Source organism: Apostichopus japonicus, chromosome 22 (assembly GCF_037975245.1).
Source record: "Apostichopus japonicus isolate 1M-3 chromosome 22, ASM3797524v1, whole genome shotgun sequence".
In the NCBI taxonomy this organism is placed as follows: domain Eukaryota; kingdom Metazoa; phylum Echinodermata; class Holothuroidea; order Aspidochirotida; family Stichopodidae; genus Apostichopus; species Apostichopus japonicus.
This window is the reverse complement of record NC_092582.1, coordinates 17,144,783-17,165,864: the sequence shown is the minus strand read 5'-3', so window position 1 is coordinate 17,165,864 and position 21,082 is coordinate 17,144,783. Positions and strand designations below refer to the sequence as shown.

Here is a 21,082-nt window from a genome sequence, read left to right as displayed (position 1 = left end):
TATTTTAATTTTGTTTGGAGTATAATTATACAAATTTACCAATTTACTCTGTGCATTGTGATCAACTCCTAGCTGAATCATGTTACTATATAAAGGAAAATACCTAGTCTCCAACAAAAGAGGGAAAAAACATATTTTAGCAACAAGATGGAATAGAGGGCGTACTTTTTTGCGACGTGGAAAACACACATATCTCTGGATCTAAAGGTGTTACAAAATCCTCCTTTACATATGTCATTGTCATTAACACAATTAAAAAGATGGGTCAAATTCAAGGTCATATGTATCAATTTGAGAAAAATATCATGTATACATTTTACAACCAAAATTGTTTATTCGCCGACTCTAGGCATATACTCTCATTTAGGATTTGTTCACATTCAGCACTTCTTATTGATTAATATTTTCGGAAATAAGATTGGAAACTGATATGCAGAAGTTATACACAAAATCTATCACATTTAGGGTTGAGGATCTCGCCACCACCTATAGTTAGTGATGTATTGAATTCTTATAGATTATGCCCGCACGTCATTGGGGTTTAAATTTTGTAATTTTTGTGAAATAATATGTGATACGGAAAAACAGATGAACTTCGGGTTCTTCATCCATCATTACTGTCCTCTTTCATGTAGTACAGGGGGGGGGGGCACATCACTTACTTATGGAGGCACAATGTGTATTGTTAAATGCCGTCCTGGGGGAGGGGTGATAGGGGAGAGTTCTCCCTTCCACTTTGTGAATTTTGGATCAATTTTAAGGGTCCTCAGATGCAATCTGGTGCTATATTTAGCAACTTGAAGTAATTTTCGGGCTTGCATCTGTCCAATATTGATGTTTTTAATTTAGGCAAATAAAGATTTTTGTCTGAGTATTTTTTTTTAACGCTACAACCGCATCTGAAGGGGAAGGGCACCTGGGGCACGATTTTTTTCAGGCCCCAGCCCCCCCCCCCCCCTTCGGCGACGCCACTGATGGGTACGTCAATGGTACTTAATGGTAACGGGTGCCTTACTATCATAGGAGGCACCCCATACTATAGCCCATCTATCAAAACGGGAAAAAGACATTACGATTAACATATATACATAGACAACATATGTACTGCACGCAGCCGCGTACACTACACATATACATATTGGTTAACATGCATGTGTGCCCACGCTTTATTGTGCCCACGCTTAGGTATTGTGCCCACACTTGAGAAAGTATGACTGAAATATAGTAGTCTTCACAGAAACTGTTTGAAAATTAAGCGATTTAGAAGGCATTTAAACCCAATACAAACGAGTAGACCCTTTAGGAACTGCACTATTTAAGAAGCCTATATATTACAAACTTTCTTGAATCCTCTTTCCGACCCCCCCCCCCCCCCGCGCCTCTTTATTTTTCAAAGGTGTTGCATACGGGGAAGTTTTGGTCTCCAGTTAGGTTCAAACCTTGTTATATGCAACTACAATAGGTTATTTCGAAGGCTTAAAGTTATGATGTATTGGCCCCATATATGCTACATATTAAAATATGGCCACCTTTGGGTAAAATTCTTAAACCGTTTGATTACCATCTAGGAGGAATTTTACCTCACTGGGAAATTCAGTCATCTATAGGTGCCTATGACATACCGATCTTGAGAGACATTTACATATTGGTATACGTTGTCGTATGTATCCGTGTCGGTTTCTTGAAAAATATACGAACTCAGAAGTTCAATGGTAATGCAGGACACTGCGAGTTTCGCCCGTGTATTATTCGACGTGCCGTGTGTATACGTACACTCAGGGACGTCGCTAGAGGGGTGGGGGTGTCTCACACCCCACCCCCAATCTTTGTAAAACCAGAGTTGGGGACTCGAGTCAGGGACTCGGACTCGAGTCCGATTCGAGTCGCAAATTTTAGGACTTGAGACTCGACTCGAGACTCGGCTGTCAGAGACTTGGGACTTGACTTGAGACTTGCGCAAAAAGTTAGCAAAGACTTGGGACTTGACTTGAGACTTGCCTTCAAAAGACTCGGTTTTTCTACTAGAGACTTGTTTGTATTTCACAATTTTCTAATCATTAAATAACTTCATAAGTTGATATCGATAATAAATAATTATGGTTTTGTGTACGCAGGGCCGTCTTAAGTGATCACCGGGCCCTGGGCCCGGCAATGGAGGGGGCCCATCAATCAAGTGAGTTCGAAAAAAAGTTGCGTGAAAAATTGATATCCTTGACAATCGCTCAAGCATAGACATGCCTGCATTTACCACCCCTCCCTATGTCGCGCATAAAGCATAAAACTTTAGCTAAATAACATATATCTAAAAAATGAAATACATTATAGAAGAGAAATCTTCCAGTTGCCCTCCATCCCTTCCCTAACAATACTGGACTTACCATTTGTAACACCCTTGTGTTGAGTCTTTCAACTGAGAGGGAGGTGTAGGCGGTTTTACACTATCTAACGCAACGTAGTCGCCAAGAACATTAATTATTTTTAAGGGAGGGCCCGAGGAACATGAACTTATAGCATGCTCCTCATGGTGAAACATAATTGCACCTATTAGGTGAATTGAGTGTACTGTTAATAGTAGGAGAGACTAGCGTAGGTTCTTATGACCAACTAGACCGGTTTCTGCTTTCAAACTTCATAGGAGGAGCTTCATCAGTAGTAGCCTTTGAATATTTTATATTCGGCCTGGGCGTCTCATTCTCAAAATGCATCTATTTTCTGTGCACAAGTTTTTATGGACTCATGGTGCAGCTATAAGAGCATCTAAAAGAGCTTCGTGTGAACCTTGAGAGTCAGCTGATTCTTCGTTAGTACGAAACCTTGAGTTAACAAGTAAATCTTTGAGATTTTGGGCCCTATTGTAGGCTAGAATCGGTTCTTTTGGAAACAGTTTGGATAATTGTTGCGTGTTGCGAGAATAAGTGCCAATTTTTCTAAAGTGCTTTTTTCAAATGCGTGGTTTTGATATGGGGTGAGCTTGAACACAAGTGGTGGTTACTTTTGTTTAGGTTTGGTAGTGAGGTGTTGCCCACGGTTTTCAAATTTTATGCCTTTCGTGGCTGAGGCAATTTCCTTTTTCTTATAGTTACGGAGTAACAGTTTCTCTGTGTAAGCCTTCGGGGCATTGTATATTCCAGGGTTGCCAACTCAGATTTGAATATTTAATGTCAACTCTCAAGTGTTTCACCAACTCTCGTCACAAGTTGTCAAGTATCGAATGCAATCAGGCATAATGGCCTATTCAATCAGTTTTCCTCCCAGATTAAGACACGGGGTTACTGTGATTGCGGGGCCCCTGGCATCGCGGGGCCCTGGGCCAGGGCCCAGTGGGCCCATGCGTTAAGACGGCCCTGCGTGTAAGCTCGAATTACGAGCGCCCAACGACGACTACAGGCGTTACCATAACTACCATTGGCTTGGTTGAATATTCCATCCAGGGCTGCTGTTTGGCTGAAAGTTGGCCTTTTTCAATAAAACAGTGGCTAGCAAATTTTGAGGTAATTTGTTCCGTGGCGTGTGCCCCGGTTTTGCTATTCGGCTGTTTAATTTATACCACATAATTCCTGGAACACTGTTACATTATTCGTAGCCTGCATCATTGTATTCAAACTTCAAAGACTTGAGACTTGACTTGGGACTTGCTCATAGGGACTTGAGACTTGACTCGAGACTCGACCTCCAAAGACTTGAGACTTGACTTGAGACTCGCTCGAAATTTTCAAGGTGACTTGAGACTTGACTTGAGACTTGCTGGTAAAGACTTGAGACTTGACTTGAGACTTGCAGCTAGGGACTTGTTGACAACTCTGTGTAAAACTGATGATAGTTGGAAAATTTGAATGCGACAGTCCGAATTTCCGACTGTCTCACTCTAATTTTTCCGACTGTCGCACTCTAATTTCATATATTCTTGTAATTTGTGAGTGACCTACAATTTTCGGTCAAAATTGACCTTTAATCAGTCATATTTACCACGTTTTCCTTGTCACATTTAGAAATTTTATCTCGCGATCTTTATACTCCACCATACAAAACTTCGTGTGATTTTGAATACTGTAAAAAAAATGCCTAATAAAACTACTGTACAACGTATACGATAAAAACGCTCAATGCTTATCTACGGAAGCTTTAAAGTGCCATCAACATGAGAAAAACTTTGCCCCATAGGGTGAAATTTTTCAGTAAATTGTTTAGATAACAAGATAAAATCTTATAAAAAAAAAAAAAAAATGTTGGATTGCTTAGTTGCTTTAACTGAGCAATTGAACAATTTTCTACAAAATGATTAATTGACAATTTATCATATCTCGTGAATTGGACATTTTGCTGCAAAATGTTTAGTTGTTCACTTCATTCCATCTGAGCAATGAAAAATTTTCTGCAAAATGTTTAATTGACAACATATCTTATCTCGTCAATTGAACATTTTTTGGCAAAATGTTCAATTGTTCACTTCATTCCATCTGAGCAATGAAAAATGTTATGCAAAATGTTTAATTGATAACTTATTGTATCAGTCGTCAACTCAACATTTTTCTGCAAAATGTTTAAGTGTTCATTTCATTCCAAATGCTCAGTTGGAATGATGTGAACAATTGAAATTGTTTTCATGCAAGTGATAAATAGCCCCCCCCCCCCCCCAAGAAAATAATATTAAGCGCGCTAGGAAAAAGCACTGTATTTTGTCGAATATAATTTGTTGAAAAAAGGTTTTCCCCTTTGTTACATTAACATAGCTTTTGTAGTTAGTAGTCTATGTAGCCTATCAAGCAGATAACTCAACTCAGTTGCTTACCCGCTTAACCAGAGTGATTAATAAGTTTGTGAAGTGAGGGCCAGTGCTACAAATGTACCGCAAAAAAATTCGGAACAAAATTGCAGTCGCGAAAGATGGGATGTCTGACCGTATCGTTCACGAGTAGTGCGGGTTGGGGGGGGGGGGGGTTCAAGGCAGCAGTCGGAATTTTCTGGCTCCAAAACCCATCCAGTTGGAATTTCAGCCACTGCATCCCCCCCCCCCCCCAACTTCAGGTCTTAGCTACGTCCCTGCGTACACTCACTTTAAAATTGCAAGGGACAACCTAAATACTATACAACCCTGTTGAATACTAAAAATATCCTAGTGGGAATGTGTGATAGTGAGTAATGATGTAAAATTTGTTGTACACATAGGTTAACGTTTCATTTATCTGTTCTTCAGGAATCACACAATAACAGAAATTAAATGATATTTAACGGTAACGGGTCTAAGACTATAGTCAACTATCCCCATTCCCTCTTTTGTGTGTGTTATTTACATTTTCTTTTGTGTACTTTGCAAAGAGGGCAATTATGTAGGTGAACAGGCTCCCGGTTCCGCTTACGTTTTAGTAATCACAAATAGTATATTTCGTGATAATTTGATCAGATTCCCCGTTTCCGAACATTTCAATCTTCATAGACATTCTCTCAAAAACTAAAAATGTATTTTAATTGCCTCGAACTTCAAATTCGCTACTGAACGTAAACGTAAAGAAATCGATTGGATCTTTCGTATTAAGTCACCGGCCTCGACAAAGACTTGGGACCCCTTAAGTGCCTTAACAACTATCAGTTCTACAAACATGTTATCCGTTCTTTGCTCATTCATCCGCTTCCTGTATAGTCATGGTTTATTTGGTTTTTAATTCCATCAATGCAACTTACACTTACCTAGCGTCAAACTTTCATTGTGTTAGTATATTTTGTACTATTCATTCGACTGCCAAGTATTGCTAACGAAGGCCCCAAGGGGACCGAAATTCTAATATATTTTCTAAAACTTTACTCCTTATTTGTCAATTATGAGTCATCTTATTTCTCTGGTTTTCTAGAATAGTAATGATAATAATAATAATAATATATATATATATATATAGAAATATATATTTATGTATATATATATATATATATATATATATATATATATATATATATATATATATCTGCAGCCTTATTTTCAATGAAATGCATCATATATTTGTTTAATGCAGCTTCTTTGTTATTCCCATCCATCCATACCTATACACGTACATGCATTGCATACATACATACACTCACGCATGCACACATGCATACACCATGGAGGGAAAACTGTTTTTACCTCCATTTTACCTGGTTTTTTTACCTGTTTTTGACCTCCATGCATACACATACTGGTAGGTATATAAATGATCCTATTCCCCAAACACACTGTTTTCATTATTTACAACTATAGTTCTAATTAAAGGCTAAGGCCATGGCATGTCCTCAACTTAAAAAACGTTAACCTTCATTTCCTGTGTGAGAGAACGCAACGTGATAGGAATGATTACGTAATATAATCTTTCATCGGCCCTCTCGATGTTGACCGCAAACGTGGAGATGTTCAACCAGACTTTGTTGTCTTTTTTCTACCACAAACATCCGCACTATTATTTGATATCGTAAATTTTCACTGTGGTAGTTGCATACACATACGTATACGTTTGTTAGACCAGGGAGTTGTTCAGACCACCAACGTATTTATACCCTGACAAGGTTAGACTGCTCATGCACGGATGCACCAAACGCAAAATCGTAGAGCCGAAGTTGCGAAAAAGTTCGAAACGCCTAAATAATAATTTTATAAATTGACGAGACCAAGAAATTGGTGTGTGGCAGAGGAAGACTCAAGATTTTTCTTTTTTTCGGACTTGTCCGGACTCTACTTTTGGAACCAAAGAGCCCTTGTCACCAATTACATGAAGATTCGAAATATACCGCCGATCCCAAACAGCATTAAGGTGAGGAAAATTTTTGGACTTATTTCCGTATAATGAAATATATTTTGTGTTAAGAATAACCAAGTGGAGTTTTTGTTTCTTGCATGTATATGGGTATGCTTTTAAAATAAATTGAAAGTGCATAGCCAATCGCCCCAAATCATAGCACGCTAAAATTGCTAGGCGTTTTCAAAAAGTACTTTCCTGGAAGCATTCACTCTCCATTTGTTCTCAAATATTCTAAATGAACACCCAAAGCCATTCTTACCAAGGAAGTGATACTTCCCATGTTCGTGCACTCCTTGCAAGTACAACTTTCTCAGACAAATTATTCCATAACCCTCTGAGAATAAAAAGGAGTTTTGACAAATATATGGTACTTATTACTTCTGGTGTTTAAGACATTGATCTCTGGTAATTCTGCTTGGCAAACCTGAAAAGGTCAGTGAAGGATAAAATGTCTAAACCATACCATTCTTGAAAACCCGAATCAAGTCACCGCGTAATTAACCGACCTATAACCTCCATTGTGGTGGGTTAACTGTCAGAATGCACATTATCAGTGTTTTATATCTTCATACAGAACTGACATCAACAGTGAATACTATTGTTCTCTGACTCGAGTCAAAGGACGCTTGAACCGCAGTGTGCTAATGTAACTGCCAAGCGTAACTTATTTGTGATTGCAGGTGTCCAACCGCAGTGTAGACAAGCATTTAACGTTATACCTTGAATTCGAACTTCTTCATGATCTGTCGTCATATTTTGTGTATTACTATTTTTAAGTTGTTCATGCAAACACATAATGGACACCCTATACATTGCTCTAGACTGACTTTGACGAAAAACCGTCCGTGTCATGTAGTGTGGCTTGTCTACAACCCAAACTGATTAGAAAAGATATTTCAATCAATTCTGACTTGATTGTGAGTGAAAAAATGCTACTTGAAGCAAGTTCAATAACAAGCAAAGCTGACAGCCATTTAACAGTTTGGAATTTTAGATTATTTTGAAAATGTTTGAATTTTTCCTTCCTGTGAGAGACACTCCGGTTATTTATATCATTAATGTTGATACGTTTTGAGGAGTTTTTCGGAGGGGTTTATTTAGACCATTAGGAGGAGATATGTTAACACAGAGGAATGTGTTTACATTATATGTATGAGGTGATTAAAATATAGCATTATATGGTATCATGCAGGATTTTGGAAGTTTTGAAACATTCACTTCCATTTATTTTATATTCACAGGCGCGCAGAAGCGTGAGACATACCTCCAGAAATATGACATATCGTCCACCATCACCCAAATCAAAGACATGGTTATATATTGCCTACCTTTGCATCTTCCATCCAAACCAAATAGAACCTCCTTGGATGGGAGATGTGAAATCAGAAAGGATTCTATAAGGTGAGGGGGATACGATGTATTTTTCTCAATCAGTCTGTTACCAGCCTATACGAAAATTATATGATGGTGTGGGGGCGAGTCGGAGAGCGAGAATGGGGAAGGGGAAGGGGAGGGTGAAGGGGAAATAGAAAACAGAGCAGTAGGAAACTATAGACTTTGCGATACTTCTGCGAGTCATAATTTCCATAGTGTAAAAACACCAGGTAACATTGCATGACATATAGCAAGTTTCCTCACCACGAACTTCAAGGGATATATTAACGAATTTGCCAGACTCTCCTCGGACTACACACGAATAGTTGCCAGACATGGACCTCCGTAGGGGCTGCAGGCTAAATTTGAACCAGGCGCTTCCTGAAAGAAAAACAGAGGTTATTGCATACCATTGATGGCGAAAAACGTGAAAATTCATCAGAAGTGTATTGCTGTTCCTATATTACTATTATTTCGTTTATGGTAGGAAGGGGGAATGCAAGTAAACCCCCCCTCGTAGCTACGTGTTGAAGGGTATAATCCTTCCGCCACCCTTACAAACAGATGGTTGGAAATAATGGTGGCAACTGTTAGCTCGCTGAATATTTCAACCCGCGATGTTGCTGACCTTCAAATGCCAAAAAAAAAATGGGAGCAAGTCGCTGAATTGAAAATCTTCCAGCCGAATATGTACCCACCTGGTTCTCTCGTTCCAGATAGGTGATTGCTTCCTAAGTTGAAATACCACCTAGGTCTTTTATACGTAGGTACTCTGCAAGACATTTCGAGGAATCTATCTCCTTCGTAGGCTATAACTTTTTCGTTTATCATGGTAAAGTTATTAGATACACGAATCTGGTAATCGTGTTGACCACTTGTATCTGACGAAATTAAAGAAAAACACAAGTAGCAAAATATGAATGTATTGTCCCTCTATTTTCGTTCAGGTTTTACAGAAACACTTGTTCAACACCGGTAGTGGTTAGCTATCAATTATAGTAAGTTACTTTCTTAAAGCGTTTTTAATAAAGAGAGAGCCACAGCCGTCTGTAAATGTATGTGTTAGAGGAAGTATTTATGTGAAGACATTTCTCTTTTTTTGTAACACCAGCGCTAAAAGGGATTAAAATATTGGAGTTTACTTTAAAATAAAAAAGACAAGAGACTTGTCCACTCATGTCTTACCCAGAATACACTTTGGAAAGTCCCCCTCCGTCCATTGTCCATCTTGACAAACGAATCTGTTTGTACCTATCATCCTGTAACCTTCTTTACACACATAAATGACGTAACCGCCATGGTGTCGGTGATGCGACGAATTTACTTTAGTGGCATCTCTTGGTGTAGGTTGAAGTTCCCTGCACTTAACTAATGGCAAAGATGGCAAAGAAGATGTTTGAGGGAGGGGAAAGTATGTGGAAAAGGTAAATAGAAAGGGAAAAAAAGAAAAAAACTCGTTAATAAGTAATTGACGCATGATGTGAAGTTCGGGTTCAATTATAACGATGAACCGATTGTGAGAACAAGCAAATGAATGAAACACGAATCAGGTCTCCTTCTCTCGTCTTTTGTCCCCCTCCAACAAATTAATCTCATTGCTTACATTTGCAAGAAGGCTCTGTTCCACTCAGTCGGTTTCGTGTGAGCAACTCCTGACAGCGTCACCATCCAGGGTCGTCGTGGAACGATCGGTACATTTTTATTGTACAGTCTCGTTATAACTGAAGTAATCTCTATCCGGTTCTTCAAAGTATCTTAGCCGTCCAGTTGGTTGAGAAAGTGGACATCTATTTGCTACATTTGGCAAAATAGAAAAAGGAAAAAAATTAATCCCCAGAAGAGACCATTAATTGATATTTGAAATAGCATGAAGCTATCAGATATGATGCGCTTGTATTTTGGGTTTCTACGTTACAATGTGAAGGGGAAAAAAGGTTTCAATTCGTTTTGTTGTGTGATGCCAGATGTTTAAGCAAACAACAACATCAATGTAGTAACAAATATGCCGGTCATTGCCAGTCATAACATCCTGGAGTGTAGCTGTTTTCAATACAATGTACAGTTATCTGTATACGATATACATTTCAGTGATGATACCAGAACCTTTATGGGAGTCGGGGGGGGGGGGGCAGTGGTAAGTGAGTTGGGACGTACCTGTACAATTTGGAACGCCTCCACATGACCACTGGCTGTCAGTTTGACATGTGCAATCGATAGGGCCTGGTGTATTTAGGATGAAACCTTCAACACAAGCGAATGTCACAACGTCGTGGACAATGTAATTACCGGTCCCACTTCGTTGAATCGTCAAATTAGTTCCAGGCACAAGTGGTGGGCAGTTGTTTGCTGTAATGAAATTATTCTCTTAAATAAATGAAACTGTTATTTTAAGATGTAAGAAAAATACATAGAAGAATGTAAATAACATCATACTGGTAAAATTTCTTCAAAATCTACCATTTCATTTTCAGATAACGTCATTTCAATCTTTTTTAAAGTGTACTATCATAGGGTGTTTTTGTTTTTGTTTTCTGCAATATTTGAATTAATTTCTCTGCTATAAAAGTGGATGATTAAGCTATGAATACACTCTTAAAAATATACAATTTCCAAAACGAGATAAAGGAATCGTTTGAAAAGTTCACTAGAAATGTCAAGATTAAATTTCCTTTCACAGGCCAAAGGAGATATCCCCTGAAATGTCTTTTTAAGTGTAATAATGCACTCGGTCGGAACAACGGCTTGCGGGCGCTTTGTAGGGAGGGATTCAATGACTCACGGTCATAGCTTGTTAAAAGTAGCTCGTAAAAGTGTCAGAACAAACTTGCCTTCTTTTGGCTTATAAGTGAATTTACGGTAAAACTTGCTTAAAATATATGCAAACTTGCACTACGATATATACACTCCGTCAAAAGTTCATAACTAAATAGACATATGACCATCCTTTCTGAAAGTGACGAGTTTTAAAAGTCCTTGATCCCAATTCCGTTCTAATAGATAAGTATACCCATTTCCAGCCCCCCCCCCCTTACACCCCAAAGGTTGCTCGTTGCAAATGTCAGCAGGATAAGTCTCTTTATACATTGAAAAAGCTCTAGACAAACTTAAAGCTTTACACCAAACATAAAAGGCGCCACCGTCTGATGCATAGCAAAGATAAAAAAAAAATAAAAAAACGATGCAGTTATATTGAAGATTCGTCTCAATTCCCTGATTGATATAACCTCACCTAAACAAGACGGATTGCTGCCGCTCCAAGTTCGATTTCCTAAACAGGTACGGGTAGATGTGCCTTGTAATGTGTAACCAGCTGTACATTTGTAATAGACAGTAGCGGAAACGGAATAATCTAGGCCGATTTGAATCAAATTTTCTGATCTTCCTGGCGGATCACAAGTTGGTACTGAAAAGGACAGAGTAGAACGTTAAAAGTGACCGTTTTGCAAGAAAGTCAAGATTTTAAAGATATTGTAACTTTTAAACTCTGATTGGTGGACATTTTCATCATTTCTACAATCACACCATATCATTATAACACCTGGCGTGTTTTTACATGGCATTGGAGGTTGATGTAGTTAACCACACCGATACTGTTCGCCTCAGAAGGGAACGGCTGTGGATGCAACGATTCTTCCCCATGGTCTCAACATCCAAGAATGGAATGACTAAACAACTTCACTCACTTTACCCATACCTCTCTCCCTCTATCTCTCTTTCCTCACACTCCTCTATTCATCACAATTCCTGCCCATCCTCGATACTCAACTGTTATATTCTTCCTACTTCACCATTTTCCTGCTCCCCTTTCACCTATATACTTACTATTCAACCCACATTGCTACATCCTTCTGCGCAGTTCAATTCCATATTACATACATACAGGCCTTTCATGATATAAGCGGGTTCATCTCATTTGCTCAGTCTATGCTAACTCTATTCATTGTTCATTGGTCCAATTTTGCTGTCTAGTGTTCAATGTGTGCTTTCTGTTTTCTGTTTCACAGTTTGCCTTTGAAGAACATCCTGCTCGGATCAAAACGTCAAACCCATTATACCATTTAACACCTTGAGCAGTTATGTTGGCGAGCAATACTGCCAGGTTGTTTTCAAACTTAGATGGAAAGCTCTATAGGTTTTGTATACTCCTCTCCGTCATGTAGCTCATCGTCTGACTAAAGCTAATGATTATGTGATCTCAATATAACAAATACTTACGAAGACATTGCCCTCTAATAAGAGACCAAGAACCATCTTCGCTTCAAATGATTTCCCCGTCTCCTTCAAGGCTATAACCTTTGTTACAAGTGTAAGTTACTTTAGCTACATTTCTGCTCCAGGAGGCGTGATCCATGGACGGCGGATCCTGGCAAGTTATGTTATCTGTAAAGTGGACAAAAAACACCGTACAATCTTGTTTACTACAGGAAAGCAGCGGTATTATCACGCAACGCAGTGACGTGCACAGGATTCCAATGGTGGCAGTGGTCATGGTGGTGTGTGTGTAGGGGGGGGGAGATAACAAACTTCTCGTGACTGATTTAGGTGAGGGCATGAACCTTTTATGGACGGTGTGTAGACCGGTCAGAATTGTTGCGCATGAGGGCTGCTTGGACGTTAATAAGTGAAATTGTGCTTCTGATGCATATTCAGACTACAGTTAAGGTCATTGAGGCGGAGTGAGGAGGTTCACGTGCTATTTTGAAAACTGTCTATGAACTCTACATTGATATGGTGCACCAGAAAACCCATGGAATATTAAAAGACCATACACATCCTCTTTTCCAGAACTATGTATTCTGCCGTTCAGGCAGCAGACTTCGCATGCCGCGGTCTAAGCATAACAGATTCAGGTTTTCTTTTTTACTCAATTCTGTTTCTCTTTTCAACCTGAGGGTTGTAAGTGTTGTTTGTTTGTTTTTGTTATATGTATATATATGTATATATGTGTATTTTTTTTCTCACATGTATGGATATTGTTGCTGTTGATATTTTTACCTTTTCATTCAACTTCTCTGTGTTTTGTTCATACTAATATTTAACTGTATTCTGTATGTAACTTCAAACTTTGATTTTTTATGTGTTTTGCTGCAGGGCGACAAATTTCCATATCTTATGGACGAAATGAATCTCTATCTATCTATCTATCTATCTATCTATCTATCTATCTATCTATCTATCTATCTATCTATCTATCTATCTATCTATCTATCTATCTATCTATCTATCTATCTATCTATCTATCTATCTATCTATCTATCTATCTATCTATCTATCTATCTATCTATCTATCTATCTATCTATCTATCTATCTATCTATCTATCTATCTATCTATCTATCTATCTATCTATCTATCTATCTATCTATCTATCTATCTATCTATCTATCTATCTATCTATCTATCTATCTATCTATCTATCTATCTATCTATCTATCTATCTATCTATCTATCTATCTATCTATCTATCTATCTATCTATCTATCTATCTATCTATCTATCTATCTATCTATCTATCTATCTATCTATCTATCTATCTATCTATCTATCTATCTATCTATCTATCTATCTATCTATCTATCTATCTATCTATCTATCTATCTATCTATCTATCTATCTATCTATCTATCTATCTATCTATCTATCTATCTATCTATCTATCTATCTATCTATCTATCTATCTATCTATCTATCTATCTATCTATCTATCTATCTATCTATCTATCTATCTATCTATCTATCTATCTATCTATCTATCTATCTATCTATCTATCTATCTATCTATCTATCTATCTATCTATCTATCTATCTATCTATCTATCTATCTATCTATCTATCTATCTATCTATCTATCTATCTATCTATCTATCTATCTATCTATCTATCTATCTATCTATCTATCTATCTATCTATCTATCTATCTATCTATCTATCTATCTATCTATCTATCTATCTATCTATCTATCTATCTATCTATCTATCTATCTATCTATCTATCTATCTATCTATCTATCTATCTATCTATCTATCTATCTATCTATCTATCTATCTATCTATCTATCTATCTATCTATCTATCTATCTATCTATCTATCTATCTATCTATCTATCTATCTATCTATCTATCTATCTATCTATCTATCTATCTATCTATCTATCTATCTATCTATCTATCTATCTATCTATCTATCTATCTATCTATCTATCTATCTATCTATCTATCTATCTATCTATCTATCTATCTATCTATCTATCTATCTATAAGAGGCTAGGAAACATTTAGGGTTTCTAGGAACTATTTAAACCTGACTTTTATCCAAGAAAAAAAAAACTTTTTGTTCAACATTGATAAATTTACCAGAAATTATATTGCTTTTAATGACGTTTGCACTCGGGTATAAAAATATGGTACATATAAGGGAAAAATCTACGCTACGACTGTCATTGTCTTTAAACCTTCAAAATGTGAGTTAAAAAGGCAAATGCATTGTAATCATACTGCAGATACATAAATTTGAGACAAAAAATAACACAATCAGAAAATTATTCTTTGTTTGTACCAACTTATGTATTTCATGTTATATTTTATCTACATGACCATAAACTGAAATTTAGTAGGTTAATTTCTTACATGAATAAAGGAAGAAAAATACCTCTTGTCCCTGTACAAAAGTGAATCAGTGAAACAAATACACCCCACAACTGCAAGGGAGTGTCATTTAGCACCAAGAAGAAACACCATTAATTAATGGCTTACAATACAGTTCTGAGGGGCGTACCAATACGCCCCGCTACTGGTTGGAGTGTCATTTAGCACCAAGAAGTAACAACATTTAGTGGCTTGCAATACAGTTCTGAGGGGCGTAGTAATACGCCCCACTACTGGTTGGAGTGTCATTTAGCAACAAGAAGTTACAACATTTAGTGGCTTGCAATACAGTTCTAAGGGGCGTACCAATACGCCCCGCTACAGGTTGGAGTGTCATTTAGCACCAAGAACTAACACCATTAAGGGGCGTACCAATACGCCCTGCTACTGGTTGGAGTGTCATTTAGCACCAAGAAGTAACAAAATTTAGTGGCTTGCAATACAGTTCTAAGGGGCGTACCAATACGCCCCGCTAATGGTTGGAGTGTCATTTAGCACCAAGAACTAACACCATTAAGGGGCGTACCAATACGCCCTGCTACTGGTTGGAGTGTCATTTAGCACCAAGAAGTAACAAAATTAATGGCTTGCAATACAGTTCTAAGGGGCGTACCAATACGCCCCGCTAATGGTTGGAGTGTCATTTAGCACCAAGAAGTAACAACATTTAGTGGCTTGCAATACAGTTCTGAGGGGCGTACCAATACGCCCCGCTACTGGTTGGAGTGTCATTTAGCAGCAAGAACTAACACCATTAAGGGGCGTACCAATACGCCCCGCTACTGGTTGGAGTGTCATTTAGCACCAAGAAGTAACAAAATTTAGTGGCTTGCAATACAGTTCTAAGGGGCGTACCAATACGCCCCGCTACTGGTTGGAGTGGCTTACAATGCAGTTCTGAAGGATGTACTATTCAGACCCTCAGATTGCTCTAATGGGCATACTGATACCCCTACTAATAATTTTTCACCAAAAAAATACAATAATAAGAGAAAGTCACTGTAACCTTACCCCCCTCCCCCCCCTTTTTATTTCACACACACTTAAAACATGCATTTTAGGATTTGCAGAGTAGAAGACCATGTGGCTGTTTCAGTGTTGCCACTTCCTGAACACATATACCCTACAAGACAATTAACTTCCCTGTTGTCCCCAAATGACCTTTGACCTTCACCAAAATCAATACGCTTCTTTTAATCCGTGCTATACACATTTTTTTCATCCTCTGTGATCTAGGATCATCCCTAGCAACAATAGTCACATTAAGTTCTGTGCCATCATCCCATCAAAGTTTCCTTGCAATGGTTTTCCTCTTGAACGCAATGGCCAGACCAAACAGACTCAGTGTGAGCATTTCTGTGTCATCTTCAGAAAAAAAGAGAGAAATAAAACTTTATTCTACACTGACAGTCTAACCATTTTATTTATTTTTTATCTGTTGCATTGATAGTAAAAAAACAAATGAACAAAGACTGCAAATGTTTTTGATATGATAAGTTAGCAGGACTATACTGTCATATGATTGCAGTGCTATCACTCTGCTGTCCTCTACAATCTGAGTAATACTATGACAGAGGTCACATTTCTGCCTGTATTAGTAGCCTACATGTTGTTCCCATTATACAAGTGAAGATTCCATTTGAATGTAATGTGTCCCCTTGGAGTAATATTGAATTAAAACATTGAATTTAATTTGATGTGACATTTGACCTATGTTTCTGGGGGGGGGGGGGGGTTCTGCTAGACATAGACTTTAACCCTAAAACACCTTCATACCAAGTTTTAAGAAAATCAACCCAGTCATTGAAGAGGACTGTTTGACATAAAATTGGACACCCCACACAGACAACTTTTACCCCTCCCTCAGTCAAACACTTCTGGTGACCATGCAATACCCCACAATGAATGACCCCTATTGGGAAAACTAACCACTACCATGGCAACTGTTGCGTAATACTGTTAATGGTCCAACTTGCAAAGGAACTACAATATTGTACCTAATCCTTCCTATGAGAGTGATTAGATAACAATTATTTGAAAATTCACATACTGTAAGAGAGCGATTCTGTGTGCACAACACAAAGTTATGTGTTATGTGTAGACAAGGACTTTCCATACACACTTTCAATGTCTTAATGCATAGGTCATTGCAACCTGAATATACAATATGGAGGAATGAGATGAATAACTGCTCGGCAAAAATTCTTCAAAAAAAACAACATTCATAGTAGTCACCTTTACCTCAATGCTCATCTGATGCCTGGTTTCCCCTATTTTGATGTGCTTGTTTGCTAACCAAAGTTTTGTATCTTTACATTCTTGTCTGGATTTCTCTCTCTCAGCTCCTTACAGGCTGTCAGATTGTGGATGCCACCAATAACTTCATAATGGTATCCATTTGCCTGAAAGAAAATTTGTTACAAAATGTGAAAATGAATATATCAGTAACTTAAGTCAAAGTAGCGTAATGTCAGACTTTTGTCCTCAAAGATCAGGTGTAATTGACATGCAAACAGAAAGCCACAGGGCTTAGTGATTCCTTTGCCTATTGTTATTGTAGGGCATTGGAAGGGAGAGTTCTACTGAGTACATGGGATCCACAGTGAAATGGAAAAAAAATCTCTTGCAACTATTAGCAAAGGAGAACTAAATGTGTACTCAAAGATATGGTGTGGACAACCCTGAGTTATCATGTTTTCAAAGGTTTTTAATATTATGATGTATGTAGGAATCCACATGTCAAGTAAAAGATCTGTTCATGTTGTTCTTCTTGTCTAGGGCTAATATTGCCATGTGCATGGTGAGGTACCATGTTCAAGCAGTTTTTCAGACTGAAATTAACTGACCTTGAGTGACGTTGACCGAAACAGCCAAAAAAAAAAGAAGACAAATGCTTAATTCCTATCAAATTTGAAATTTACCAAAACTTCACTTCTTCAGCTAGAAAAGTTGTCAGTTGTTGACCACTAGTGACCTCAAATGACCTTGACTTCTCCCAACACACTATCAGCTGAGTATTTACTAAGAGTGTCTTCATACTGAGCATTAACTTCATGCAAGCTGTACTTAGTGAGATATGTTTTCAGAATTTAACTAAAATTGACCTCAAATGACATTTGACCTCAAAAAAAGTTAACATTATAGATGGCAAGTATTCAATCAGAGGAACAAATTTGACATTCTATGTAGCTTTATTCTTTGAGTTAGCTCATTCACAAAGTTTTCAGGTTTAGACCATTGGTTACAGTATCTCATATGACCTTTGGCCCCTCCCAAAGCAATAACAGTGAAGAATTTACTAAGGTGGTAGATACCGAATACATTCTTCTAATTGTTCAAAGTGTGAACTATATGTAAGCTGTACATGGTGAGATAACCTGTTAACAAAGTTTCAGATTTTTAGGTGGTGTGGACCTCAAACAATTTTTGACGTACTAAGTAACAGCAAGTGGTAAGCACTCGATTGAGGGATAAGCATACTAATTTCACTTAACCTTTACTTCAGTAAGGTCATTTATGGGGTTTATAACTGTTGACCACTGGCAATTAAATAACAATTGCAGCTGAGAATTTGCTAAGGGGTAGCTTTCTACCAAGTATGAACTTCATGCATATTGCACTTGTTGAATTATCAAAGTTTTCAAAATTTGAGCTAAGGCATCTCTCTCTCACATATGCACACACAAGCAGTCACTGCTGCATGGTTTTTGATAAACAATTATGAAGCACTCCATTATAAAAATCACTTTATAATCAAGTGCTGATTACTCACCGTGGGTTCTGAAAAATTCTCCAAGTTTTCCAAAGTTGTTGCTATAACAGTCAGTGGTTGATATTGTGGTTGTTAAATTCTAACATAGCCTCTTTTAGTTTGGTGAGAAATTACACATTCACTTCTCTCAACTTCCGACCAACTTCTAGATTTTCTATGTCAATATTTGCAACACCTGTGGAGAAGTAAAAACGATGGTAAGTAAATTTCTGCAAAGCTAACATCAACTGACAGGAAAATGCCATACTGTTGGTATGCAAAATGTTTTCCGTAAACTTTGTAAAGCTAAAAATACTATTCAAACCAAATGTACACAGTGACTATAATGATTGTTAAAGTATGTTGAAAAGCAATGTTCAATTAATGAACACATTATTAATGGGGTTCTGACCCCTCCCCGATAACACTCAAATAAAAACTGATACTTCTATTGATGTTGTAAATTTCTGGTGAAAAGTCAACAGTTGATGCAGTTCTTAATGAGCATGCAGTAGGAGGCATACAGATGGCTCAGTATGAAGGACACTGCACAGAAACTGATGTAAAATGAATTTAACAGCTGCCTACTGTCCTTTTAGTTGTGGGTTGCTGAATATTACTCATACAGTATGCGGGCCCACCATGGTAGCCACAGGAGGAAATTTTGACTAACAAAAGGCCAAAAATAGATTGCTGAAAATGGAAGATGATTGTTTTAGGATCTAGGACAAACTTTTATCAATGTTTTTTCGTGTTGAAAATTAACGCTTATTCAAATTCTCTTCAATTTTTTTTTTGTCCAGTAAATTTGTGAACCAAAAGGGTTGGTTTTTTTTTCCCCTTTGTTTTTTGGTGGGCCAGATTAGATTGTCTGGCATGCTCAATCTGGCTAGTAGGGGCCCCCTGTTCTAAAACCACAACAGTTCCAATTCCTGAGGCAGTATATTGTACTGCTACCGTACCTGACAGCTTCTAAGGGTTCTCACCTAAGAATGCTGTATTAACTTCCTTCTTGATGAATTCTAAAGGGCTGACAACTGGCTGATCCTTATTACTCTTCCTCTTTTTGTGAAGCACAGGTAACTTGTGCTGAGCCTTTCTTCTCTCTTTACTTCCTGATGTTGAAGGTCTGTTTTAAAGTGGAAAAGAGCAGTTAGTAAACCTGAATATGATAATATGCTAGTGTCCTTGGACTCCAATATCTCAACCCCAATCTTGGCCCAATGTCTGACCCAGAGGGGAGAAGGGGTACACATGAGGCTTTCACCCCCATGAAATTGAAGACTGTAAACGTTTTACTGCACTGGTGCATGTCAGTCTCTGAAGCAATAATATTCCTTGTTACTATATTAAACTGATTCAAAACTAATTATATAGTTGCAATAAAATTTTAGGATTTTGGAGTAGCCGACAACAGGAACGAAATTAGGATTTAGGAGCACTTCACGTTTTAACAATTTTGATATGTTAACACTATCCTGGCTTCACTGATTAAATAGGCTGAGGGCCTAGCTCTTGCTAAGTTGGAGTTGGACGTGACAATGTTATTTTCTACGAAATTTTAACAGATTTGTAGGTGAAACAACAAAGACACACGTTTTTTTTTAAATAAAGCTGAAGGTTAAGGAACGTGAAGCATCAATCGAACTAATCAAATAGCTGCACGAAATTAGGACTCACCTTTGATGTTGTGACCTAGCCTACACAGACTTCAGTATAGAAATAGTGTGCACGCTACCTAGGGCCTAAGTTAGAGCCCGTAGAGGCCCCTTTTCTTCTAAGTTCTATTTGAGGCGTATTACAACGAACCGAACTTGTCAAAAAATTGGCAAAATCGCTTGGTCAATAACTTCCTGGGCTCCTGCCTTTAATTGCACCGTAAATTGTCGAGAGGAATAATAATTTAAGAATTTAAAATGCCGGTATATCCTAGTCATTGAATCAACTTGAAGTAGGCCTAACGTTTAATACTAACTCACATCATGTAGTGTACTTCACTTGTTCACCTTTGACCCTCAAGTTTTATATCAAATTCACGTACGTACATAATATAAGCTTAAGGAGGTAGCACTTGTATGTTACTACGCGACTGTGGTCGCCGTTTTCTTGTTCGTCGGAAAATATCACAGAAACAGATTGTAGTAGTAGAAACCGTCAGGAGTGTCACTCGTTGACTTGTTAAACAAATTCACGGTAAGGGTGACCTTCGTGTTAAACCGCAATCATGGGAAGGATTGAATGTTACTTTTAATTCTATGATTTTTTTTTCACATGCCTCTATAAAATTGCAAAAATTCCAACCGACCTTTGTTGGGTGCTTGGATTTAAACGTTTCTGACGCAAACTGTCTTCGTTTTAATGATAGTTGAAAAGTTATTTATAAGTTTTAAACTGCCTGGCCGTGATTTATATGTGATGTCATCATTACCTCACAAATGGCATAGTCTTACAACGTAAAGAATTTAGAAGATATACACAAAAGCAAACTTTCCGATCACCCTCTCTTTGATTTTTACATGAGACCACGTAGATTTTACACGATCCCACGT

The 21,082-nt window shown here is 37.7% G+C and overlaps 2 long non-coding RNA genes across 9 annotated transcripts; both read right to left on the bottom strand.

Moving 5' to 3' along the window:
* Nucleotides 1-8,296: 8,296 nt before the first annotated feature.
* Nucleotides 8,297-13,161, bottom strand: LOC139964003 (uncharacterized). 4 transcript variants are annotated; one of them, XR_011791815.1, is made up of 4 exons: nt 12,354-13,161; nt 11,368-11,541; nt 9,324-10,484; nt 8,297-9,019 (listed from the first exon to the last, which is right to left on the bottom strand). It is a non-coding gene; the product is annotated as an uncharacterized lncRNA (long non-coding RNA). The 4 variants fall into 4 exon arrangements; XR_011791814.1 differs by having other exon boundaries at nt 8,297-9,506; nt 9,742-10,484; XR_011791813.1 differs by having other exon boundaries at nt 8,297-9,932; nt 10,293-10,484.
* Nucleotides 13,162-14,676: 1,515 nt separating this feature from the next.
* LOC139964247 (uncharacterized) lies at nt 14,677-20,417 on the bottom strand. Of its 5 annotated transcripts, none has more exons than XR_011791923.1 (5): nt 20,214-20,417; nt 19,496-19,662; nt 18,555-18,729; nt 17,024-17,184; nt 14,677-16,147 (listed from the first exon to the last, which is right to left on the bottom strand). It is a non-coding gene; the product is annotated as an uncharacterized lncRNA (long non-coding RNA). The 5 variants fall into 5 exon arrangements; XR_011791922.1 differs by having other exon boundaries at nt 19,520-19,662; nt 20,214-20,416; XR_011791924.1 differs by lacking the exon at nt 19,496-19,662 and having other exon boundaries at nt 20,214-20,412.
* Between the last annotated feature and the right edge of the window lie 665 nt (nt 20,418-21,082).